This window comes from Cupressus sempervirens, chromosome 3 (assembly GCF_028749045.1).
Source record: "Cupressus sempervirens isolate cs-2001-9-10 chromosome 3, ASM2874904v1, whole genome shotgun sequence".
In the NCBI taxonomy this organism is placed as follows: Eukaryota; Viridiplantae; Streptophyta; class Pinopsida; order Cupressales; family Cupressaceae; genus Cupressus; species Cupressus sempervirens.
In genome coordinates, this window is record NC_143120.1 from 84,236,939 (window position 1) to 84,248,881 (window position 11,943).

An 11,943-nucleotide genomic window follows, 5' to 3' on the forward strand; every position below is an offset into this window, starting at 1 on the left:
GGATGTGAAAATAAAGTGTAGAGCATAGACAAGGTGTAAATTGTTTGACTAAATGCCTTTGGAAGAGGTTGTTTCAATACAAGAGTGCCAGATGTCATGGTTTTATCTCTAACATTCCCAATAGTTTGATGAATACTCAAACTAAGTGTTATGTGAGTATGCACTCCCAAAATTGTCACTCCTCTCTGAGATTATATGATTTAGTACAAGCTTTGATTTTTGCAAAGATGTGAATTGAAAAGGTAACTTGATACATATAGATTTCATAAAATTGATCCTTAGCGGTGGGAGTTTGCAAATGAAGACTTTTCAAGAGGTAGTAGGCATTTACTAAAAAACATTCACCGATGCAAGCCTATTCATAGCCATAACCAATAGTAGCAACATCGAACAGAAACTTCAAATTTAGGGGCTTATGCTAAGATCAAGAATCATGAGTTGGAAGATGAAATTACAAATCTCAAACAAGAAAAGAAAATGCTAGTGATGGAGTTAGTTAGGCTTGGGAATTAACAACGAGGCACTAAGGTTTGGCTGCAATCATCAGAGGAGTGCCTACAATAAATGGAAAAGTGGCAAGAAGGATTAATGACATTCTTAGCTAAGGCTATGCAAAATCCTAGATTTGTAGCACAACTTGTTGTGCAAAGTGAGAAGAAGTTAGAAATTACTATAGCTAGCAAGAAAAAGTGATTGCCCAAGCATGAGGACATCTTGCACATTGGGGAGCATGATAAGGAGGATGGTCAATTAATAGCATATAATCCTCATATGAGTGATATTATGAAGTCTGGGCTTATGCAAATTTACAAGAAGGATTTGACTAAGGAGCTTGAGACATCATCAGACACATTAACAAATTTATTTCATGATGTTGCAAGTGATGATCTTTGTGAATCAAAGCATTGTGGAAATCTTTCAAACCACTCACCAGAAGTAGCTATTGCAAAGATTCATGCAAGTTATGGTTTCCTTAATACACCCATCTCATTAGAGTTTTCAGATATCCATAGATCCACCTTAGCAGACCTAAATTCCTCTTTTATATTGCAAGAATTGTCTTGTTCTTCAAAGGTAAAAGAGATAGTACCATTGATAGGGTCAATAGGATGCATTGCCTTTGATATATCATGTAACTTAAGTTTGAATCCTTGATCTTCTCCAATTGAATTTAATACCACAAATGACATGGAAAAGGTCATTGGAAACTTTGTGGATGGAAGTTCTGTACAGAATAACACAGATAATAGAGAGACAAGTTCATAAGCAATAACTATGGAGACAAGATTGCCAGGTTATGCTTCAAAGGTGGTGTTTGAGGAGAAGATGGCTAATGATAGAGGTCATGAGAATAATAGAGAGGGTACATATAATGGTATGAGCAATAGGTCTCACAAGAAGAGAATCAATGATTTTTTTTGGGAATGATTTCTTATTGAGATTCCAAAGGCAGAAGACATAGGAGGGGCTGATTCTAAGAGTTAGGGGAGTGTTAGTAGGGATGAAAATGACAGTCCATCTAAGAAAGGGAATTTATGTAGAACACGTAAGAAACTTGACTCAGCTACTCACAACACCTACAAATCAAAGAGCAAGCTCAGGAAATATCAGTGATCATAGTTAAAAGTTAGAAGTGCATATGTCTAAAGTTGTCTCAGGTTTTTATTTATGTATTTTGTAAAAAAGTCAACATTAGAATTAACTTTCGTTTTGGTCAATGTCTCAAATTTTTCTAATTGTAGTTAACCATTGAAAGTTATAGTTGGTTACAAACTATCTTCGGAGTAGTCCAAACTCTAACTTTTTGAGCAGTTACAAACTCAAAAGGTTAGTAATTCTAGAATATCTATAAATTCCAAAATCTCAATATGATAAGGGACATTTTTGGACTTGGAGATAGGGGAACACTTATGTTTTGATAACAAGGCAATTTTTGGAAAGTGTGTACAATTGTTGTTCTTGTAATCTGTCATTTCTTATATTCTTGATACTAAGAAATAAAGAAAGTAAACTTTGCATTCTCTCTTTCTACATATCTAAAACATTGAACTATTGACTCTTTCTTTGTAATGGATGTTTTTACAGTATTGTGCAAATGCTCTTGAATGATTGAATCAACATTGTGTTAGTCATAACTCTCAAGCATAGTTCTTGATTGTTTTCATTAATAGTTTACGTTGATTTTATGGAAACATTGAAGTCGTGTGGTGCATTCACTATCAATGGTTTCCTTTTTATTTTCTAAGTTCTAATCATCTTTATTGAAAAATAAAAAAAAATAATCTTACGAGGGACCTGCCCCTCTAAATGTAGAGCAAGGCTAGATACCAAGGGCCTAGCCAACTATTGGAGAAATCAATTTTCCACACATTCCATTGGGCTAAATTATATATTTTCTAAGTGAAAAATCTATTTACCAATAGATTTTTGGCAACTCTACTGGGGAGACAGAATGAGAAAAGATTAATAGTTGCATGTAATGAAGCACGATGGTGCTACCACATGAGAACATTCTTCTAGTTCTCCAACCAAAGCTTAGCTTCCAAGACACCTAGGAGGATATTATTTCAGACTTGAACACTCTAGCCTAGAGGTGTAGATGAAGTGCACAATAGTATCATCAAGTAAATCAAGTTCTTGAAGAAGAAGAAGAATTCAAGGAAATCTTGTAGAGAGCTCCTATTGGTTAGAATGTTGTAGTCATTGAAAGAATAGTAGTTATCCCGAGAAGAAATAGGTAGAATCTTGGTCACATCCAAGCACAAGTAAACAATAACCAATAAACTAGCTGACAAACTATATACCTGAGTGGACAGGCAAAAAGGTCTACTAGACAAAGATTTTGAAGCCCTTTAGAAGTTAGATTTCAAGCCGGTTACTCCTAAGAAGATGAAGAAGGTTAAGTCTGTTAGCAAGCCATCTTCACCACCCAAGGCTACTATTTCTCCTATGACCTTTCAAGCTTTGATCCTACAAGGTACCCTTGTACCTCTAGTCATAAATTTGCAGCCTTTGAACATCATTCTCCCAACTATGGAACAACAAGCACCACAACCATTGGTCCTATGGGGAGCTGCTATTGGTCCATTAGCTTTAGGGAACCAGTTTCTTGACATGCCCATTGGCTCTCTAAAAATTCTTCCTAAGTTTTTTGGGGATGGAGAAGTCACCACTGATCAACACATCAATGCATTTTTTAAGGCAATTGGAGTTCTTGAAATTCAACATGAAGATGTTTCTATTCATCTGTTTGTTGAAACACTCATAGAAGCCATGGTTGAATGGTTTGGTCAGCTACTAGCCAAATTAGTGACTTCATGGGCAACCTTGATTCAATCTTTTGAGAGGAGATTTAAAACTTTTGAAGATGAACATCTGCTTCTCTCCCAGTTAACTCAAATGAAGAAGGAAATCCATGAGCCAATGTGAGAATTCATTACTCATTTTAATCAGATAGTAAATTAAATTCCTACCAATAAAAGACCCACTAAAGAAAATCAAATGACTTTCTTCATCAGTGCTCAACCTTCTGATGTAAGCTTTCAAATACAAAGGGAAAAAGCTCATAATATAGTAGTTGTGCAAACTTTAGCCATTTAAGTGGAGGATGACTTCCTTAGTTTGGGTAAATAGACCCATGATCTACAAAAAGGAAAAGGTCAGCATGCCCTTATCACTACCATTGACCCTTTATATCAGAAATTGGCTAATGATGTGTTACAAATTAAGAAGTAGTTTCCCCACAATCCATTTCCTTTGTATCAAGATATTCCAAGGAGGAATTATGTACCATATTAGAAAAACAAACAATCTAAATGGCTACCCCATCCAATACCAAGGATAGCCATTGAGCATCCTGCATCATCTAGTAATCAAGTTGCTGTGTGTTATTTTCACTTGACAATAGATCATGATGGTGCAAGTTATCTCAAGATGGCTAGATTCTTGCAAATATATTTGACGACAAAGAAAATAAAAGAATATGTGGCCCTTGAAGATGTAACAAAACCTACTATTGGGACCTCTTCCATAAACTTCCTCAAATATGAATCTAATGATGAGAAAGCTGAAGATATTAACAATCATTCTTGCAATGTGGCTACACCAAATTGAAGATAGAGATTAGAAGAGAAGTGGAGTAAATAAGTGAAGGAGAAAGATTCTAATGAGACTGCTAAGCAAATTCTATCTTGTAAGCATACTCTAGAAGAGCCTTCACAAGTGAAGGAGACAGATAAAGGTAAATCCTCTCCCATTGTCGAAGACTCTTTTGATTTTATTGATCATTGTAAGAAGACCAAATTAAAAATTTCTTAGTTGGACTACCTAAAAGCTAACCCACATAAGTTAGAAAGGTCGATTCAATGCATTGGTAAAGGAAAGGGTTTGCCTAAGATCACTATCAACCATGAGTGAGGGGTTTCTTTAGAGGAAGAAAATTTGCAAGGGCTCATGATCGAGAAAGAATCATTTATTGCATCTTCTTTGTCAGATAAACCTAACCCATTCTGTGTCTCGCTCTATATAGCTGGATGCAAGTTAGGTAATTGTATCATTGATTTTGGTGCATTCAATAATGTTATACCTTCAAAGGTGGCCCATGCCCTAGGTCTCTCTCTAAACAAACCATCAAGAAAGGTGTACTCTATGGAGGCAAAACAAGTCCCGTTGGTTGGCCAGTTAAAAGATGCTCAAGTAGCACTTGCAACACATCTCAAAAAGAAGTTAAAATTGAATATCTTGGTCACTGAAATCCTAGCCAGTTATGGAATGCTATTGAGCAGAATTTTTTGTGAAGATCTTGGTGGCAAAATCAAGATGGACATGTCTCATGACCTTATCCCGATTAGAGATAAAAAGGTTAAACTCAATCCTAAACCTAAAGCTAAATATACATTCTTGAAATTGGATGATCCAAGGGCCAAAATATTGTATGTTGATACCGAACATGGAACATATATGATGACATCCGCTAAAGAAGATGTAACTGAGCCTTTTATGCTTGATATAACCAATGAATTATGGTCAATGGAGTTTGATGCAAGTTCTTCTTCTAGTTTAGGTTCCAGGATAGTGTTGATGTTTTCAAAAGGAGAGAAGTTCCCGAAAGCTTATAAGTTGGTTTTTGAAACCACTAATAATACTATAGAATATGAAGCTCTAAACTACTTAGCCTCGAGTATGTAAGAGAAAAAGGGATAAAACAACTCAAGGTATCAAGAGATGTAGAACTAGTTGTTAACTAGGTGTGAAGGCAATATCAACAAAGAATGCCAAAGTGAAGGCATATAGAAATAGAGTGTGGGATGAGATTGAGAATTTTGATGCTTTTTCTTTATCTGCTATCCCTTGTGAATGAAATTCCAAAGCAGATTGTCTTGCAGTCTTTGCCTCTCTCCTTATTCCTCATCCTGAGTTCAAAAAAGATATCTACACCATAGAGATGATTAATAGATCCAGTGTGCTAGATAATGATTGACATTGGAAAGTCTTTGATGATGATGGGAAAATTATTGCATTTCTTGAGGGATGCCCTCCATTTTCAAATTTAAATTTTGAAGGATCACATAATCGTAATGGAACACCAGGAGATAACCCTGAGATTATTCAATTGAAAGGTAATGTTATTCCAAGAGGATTAGTCACCCTTGAGATTCTTTTTGATAAAAAAGATAAAAGGAAAGAGAAAGTCAAGGATACTAAATCTTCTAATTCCTTGGGTTACGTGAAAGTAAATATTGGTTTTGAAGAAATTCCAAAGATGGTCCTAATAGGGAAAGATTTGTCATCAGAAGAGAAAGAAGAATTAATGAATTTGTTGAAGTCATACCAAGACATTTTTTTCTTGGGGTTATGGAGATTTGAAGGAATTCATGAATGGAAAATTTAAATATCAGATTCCTTTAAAACCTAGTTCAGCTCCCTTTCAGTAAAAACAAAGGCAATTCAATCTGAAGGTCACTGATGCTATATATAGTGAAATTGATAAAATAATTAAAGTGAAGATCATCTACCCTATCCACCATTCAATGTGGGTAGCCAATATTGTCCCAGTTAGGAAGAAGAATGGTGGGATAAGAATATGTGTCAACTTCCAAAATTTGAATCAGGTGTCACTTAAGGATAATTATGGGCTCTTTATCATGGATCATATTTTGTAATTGGTATCTGGTTCTGAGCTCATGTCAATGTTAGATGGTTTCTCTAGTTATAATTAGATCAATGTTACACCAGGCGATCAACATAAAACAACTTTTACCACTCCATGGGGTATGTTTGCCTACAATCATATGCCTTTTGGTTTGATAAATTTTGGAGCCACCTTTCAACAAGCAATGGGTCATTCATTTGTAGATCTCAAGAATAAGATCACTATCATGTACCTTGATGATCTTACAATGTTTTTAAAACATAGAAGAGATCATGTGCATCATCTAGAATCTATCTTGCATCGACATCAAACTCATGGCATCTCACTGAATCCTACGAAGTCTATATTTGGAGTGACAGAAGGAAAACTAATCAAACATATTGTCTCCAAAGAAGGTATTCAGATAGACCCTGAAAGGGTGAAAGCTATCCAATAGTTATCACTTCCCACGAGTAAACCAGGGGTCAAATCTTTCTTTGGGTCGATAAACTTCATAAGGAGGTTTGTACTAGACTTCTTTCAGATTACAAAGTCAATTGTGGATATGATGAAAGGGAATACAAATTTTAAATGGAAAAAGGAAGGTAAGGCTTCTTTTGAACAAATCAAGGTTGTGATTGCTAATGCCCCTACCCTTTCTTATCCAGATTTTTCTTTAAAAAATGATTTGTATTGCTATGCATCTGAGAATAATTTATCTGCTATACTTACCCAACCTAACAAAGACAATACTAAGGCCCTAATAGTAGTCATGAGTATCCCTATTAAGAAAAATGAATTGAAATATTCTTTGATTGAGAAGAATGCATATGCTCTAGTTAGAGCAATGAAAAAATTTAGGTTTTACATCCTAAACTCTCACTTCAAAACATTTGTTCTTGATTTGGTAGTGAAGACTCTTCTAATACAACAAGAGATCAGTGTGAAAAAAAGGGCCTCCTTGATAGATAAAGTACAAGAATCTGATCTAGATATCAAACCTATGATAGCTAAAGTCAACTTTGTCAAGAATGACAAGGATTTAGAAACTTAAGCCCTCTATAACTATGCCATTCAAGATGATGATCACAAAGGATATAGAAGAAGAGCTAATAATGAATTCACCTTGCATGGCCTCAATAGTAGAGAGAAGAAGAGAATCATCCCCTAAAGAACCAAAAGCCAAAGAAACTGAATCAAAAGATGATGCAACCATTATGTCTTTGATCACTAAAGATAATGAGGAAGAGGAAGAGGAAGTTGCACCAACACCTAAGAAAGGTAAGAAAAGGACTAAACCAATTCCTATAATCGAGATTGTAAAAAAAATTGTAATAAAATCATGATTACAATATTTTTAAGAATAAATATGCAATGTTCTCCAAGCAAAAAAAAAGAAAAAGTTGTAAGTGTTGTACTATCTAGCCTAAGAATAAGTGACATAAGGCCATATGATGTTGGGTTCGAATTTCCCAAAGACTTAGGAAATTTACTAAATGATAAATGGAGCACTAGAATAATATTTTATGAGAAGATGGTGGTGTTATAAATATGGCTAGGTAGATGTATGAGTGTTGTCATTTATGGAAACATATGTTTTTTGATATTTCATGATGTTATCAGAGTTAGAAAATTGTTTAAGTGTTAGATAGTTTATAGCGGTACAAAGAAAAATTTGGTATGTATGGACCCTAGAAATTTGAGTTAGCTCATGTGTAGTTAAGGACTAATAGTTGATAGAGTCACAATGATGTATGTCAATGCGCAGACCTGTATAGACAGTATGACATAAGTTATAGTTAAATTACTAGTTCAAGTATTTAACAGAGCAGAATAGAGCATATCAAAACATTGGATTGTATGACTTGAGAAATTATTTTGGTGACAAAATAATTACTAAGTCATGATGATCCAACATCCTAGATATTTACCCAAAGTCATTTTTTATATTTGGTCAAGTGTGTGAAAGCATTAAGGCTAACTGAGCAAAGATTTATTAATTTGTGAGATATAAGTATAGATCATATCTTGTGTAGATAAAGTGAGGAAGACATGTGATGCAAATTATTGTAAAGAAAGAAAGAATGATATGTGAGCCTTATGTGATGCAAAATATGATGTATGACTAAAGAAAGTGCATGCTATAACAATAAGATAGTATTTGATGCATACATATTCTTGTGAAGAACTTAATTGTATATTGCATGTTAGATTAGTGGGCTCTTCTTGCATACATTGTATTTGATCTACCAAACCTAACAGGGTTGAAGAAAATCCTATTGGCAATATGGTTAGTTAGACTTTTTATTGGTTTTCATTTATGGTGACATATACTCAGCATTTCATTTATGTTGTCAAAGAAAGAAAATTGTCTAAGTATTAGATAGTTTGTAGGAGTACAATGAACATATCTTAATAGTATGGACAATGCACAGAGAGTTAAGAATATACATAGATGAGGAAGGTTTGTAACATTGTCAAGATGGTGTGTTCCAGTGTGCATGTGTGCACAATTAGTATAACGCAAGTTACAGTAAGTTTAATTGTGTTGGTATTTAACAATGCAGAACAAAGGATAGCAAAAAATAAAGTTGTATGACTTTAGGAATTGTTTTAACTTCAACATAATTACTAATTCATGTTAAGACAACTATGTAAATATTATTTTATAATTTTTCAAGTGTGTGAAGACATGGAATCTGATTGAGCAATAATTTGTGAATGCACAAGGTACAAGTAAAGATCTTATATCATGCAAATAGTGTGTAAATGTGTTGTGCAGTAAATAGATATGATGTGCACATTACTATGGAAGTTGCATGATTAGAAGTGACATGTGAACTATTGTGAAAACCATTTAAGAGCCTTATGTGATGTAAAATCTAATGCAAGATTAGAGGAAGTGTGAGTTACAGTAGCAAACAAGTACTATATGTATATCTATTATATGAAGTAACTGAATTGTATAACTACATGTTAGGGTAGTGGGCTCTTCTTGCATACATTGTAATAGATCTATCAACTCCTAACAAGGACTCAAGACACTATATGTACTACATAGACTCCTAATAAGGTAAATATCCTTAATAGGATCCTATTATTTAGTGAATCATCTAGTGGGTATCATCCCCACTGAGGTTTTACCTTGGCCAAGATTTGCCTAGTTAACAAATAATGGTGTTATGAGTTCTCTATGTGTATGGTTATATTTACTATTCATCATTCTTGGTTTACTTTTATATGCAAGTTATAAAGTAATTAACAATATTAAGTTGTGGGTAAAACTTTGTAGAATATTGATTCACACCCACCCCCCCGCCCCTCGTTCTTAGTATTATCTATTTCTAACAATTGGTATCAAAGCATCAAAGCACAGTTACTTTGAAGATGCTTAACAACTTAAATAAGATCCTAGTGAATATGGAATTGTTGAAGAAGAATCTTGAAGAAGCTCTTGAATAGATTGATCTTCTTACTGAAGAGAGATAACTTAAAAGAAAAATACAAAGTTGCAAAAGTTTACATTGGAAAACTGAAAGATGAAATTGATGATCTAAAATTTAGCAAGGAACCTTCTATGTAGATCAAATTTTAATGATGATATATAAAATCTCGAGAAAGAGAATGAGATCTTAAAACATGAGTTGAAAATTGTTGAATTAAAGTTAAGTCTTAAAACTGGTGGCAACAAGAGTGAACCTAATCTAAAAAATGAGAATGTAGACCTTAGATCCCAATTAAGTCAAGTGACATCTAAAATAGATTTTATTAAGATAAAGCACATAGAGTTGGAAAAATACATCATCATTGTGAAAGGAGAGTAGACACAAACAAAAAAATAGTTAGAGAAACTTTACACAAGTTCTAGGAAAATTGATGAACAAATATTTCATCAATGACCTTCTTATGACAAGATAGGCCTTGGATATCTTCTTGGAGAAAAGTTAGTAGAGAAATATTAGATTAGGATAGAACTAGATTCTATAGTAGAAATCCCTAAAGAAAAGTTCAAGTAGTCTAATGAAGTTGAGAATGAATTAGAAAAGAAATTTGTTGAACTTAGAACAATAGAGCAAGTTAAAGAACCTAAGCAAGATGATACGTCCAAAGAGCTAAGATATGAATTCAAAGGTAGATGTTTTATATGCAATGAAGTTGGATATATGAAGAGAGATTGTATAGGTAAGTCTTTTAAACTTATTATTAATTTGTATTGTTATAATTGTCATGGTTATAGACATAAGGTAGTGGAATGTAAGAAACCTAAGTTTTTTGATGATAAGAAGAATAGTAGAATGTTAAGGAATACTAATCTTCTAGGTAATGGAAGCTGTAGATCACAAAGGAGATCTAATGATGGAGAGAAACCTAGTGGTGAGAGAAAGAAGTTTGTTTGCTACAAATGTAACAATCCTAGACATATTGCAAGGAATTATAGGGAACCTGAAAGTTAGAATAGGAAAAATTAGAAGAGTTATGCACTTGTATGTTAGTTATGCAATAACACTAGACACACAACAAGATTCTATATAATGGATAGAGGGAATTTTATCAGGAACCATAATCATATAAGGTGTTGGAATTTTAAAACTACTAAACATCAAAGGCTCAATACCAAATTGATAGTACTCACATAACCTAAGGATTAGCCAATTCCTATTAGTAATCTCATGTGTAAATCATTCAAACCCAACTTCAACAAAACCAAGGGTGGTTTTCTACTCTTTAGGCTCTACAAAACTAGGGTGGGTATACACATGGATGATTCAAGACTGGAAGATACTATATGAGAATTATTTTAGTTTCATTTTGATTTTCATCTCAAATCCTCAAATACATGCATGGTTCTAGCATTTTGAACAAGCACATCCAATATAACAAACTTGGCCAAATTTCTTCTATATATTTGCAAGTGTTCATAGCAATAGTGGCTAACTAAGGCTAAAACATTCCATGCAAACAAGTGATGAACATCATTTAAGATCTTCAAGAAATGAAATCTAAAGATGATTGTGATTTTAGAATTGATGCTCCTTCACAATGTATGTATTCTACATACTTAGTAAAATTTGATAAGTGCCTATTCCATTGGGATTCAGAGTCTACTTCAATTTATGGATCTAATCTATTTCTTTACAACAAGAATTATCAGCAATTCTTATTGAATTTCATTCTAACAGACATCCTCTCTATTACCATGACAACCCCATCAAATTCATCAAAAGCATTTACTTAACACATTGAATTAAAAATAGTAATGAATTGACATACAACCTAAATGAATTGCATTCAATTGAGCAAGCTTTACTCACACAATCTCAAAATAACTAGGTAATAGCTAAGGAGACAAGATTCAACAAAAACTGATATGGGGACAGCTCATAACTTGTATTGATTTTCTTTGAAAATTGTATACAATTGTTGTAAACTTAGAATAACCTTAAGAAAAGACATAGAGATCATTCCATATTGGCATATTCTCATGAAACATGTAGAAGAAATACATTATAAATTTTTACTCAAAGATTGGACCGAAAACATCCTAAGTGTAATACTAAAATGCAATAGAAATCGGACCATTCTCTAGCCCTAGAATCTCACTTATATAATGTGAGATGCAACAAGCTTCAGGATAAGAGAATTGATAGGTGTCTTTTACAAGAGATATTTACATACACCTATCACAAAATGAAAAAGATGTGAGTAACAGAAAGATTTCAAGATCAAACATTCCTTTGGGTGGCTCCCATTTTGTTACATCCTCTGATGTTGTTGATTTGGCTGCTATTTTGATTGCTCTGTGTATGCAACTG

The 11,943-nt window shown here is 33.6% G+C and overlaps 1 pseudogene; it reads left to right on the top strand.

Annotated features, from left to right (window-relative positions):
* The first annotated feature begins 246 nt into the window (after positions 1–246).
* Positions 247–1,614, top strand: LOC149564895 (heat shock factor protein HSF8-like; annotated as a pseudogene).
* The last annotated feature ends 10,329 nt before the right edge of the window (positions 1,615–11,943 follow it).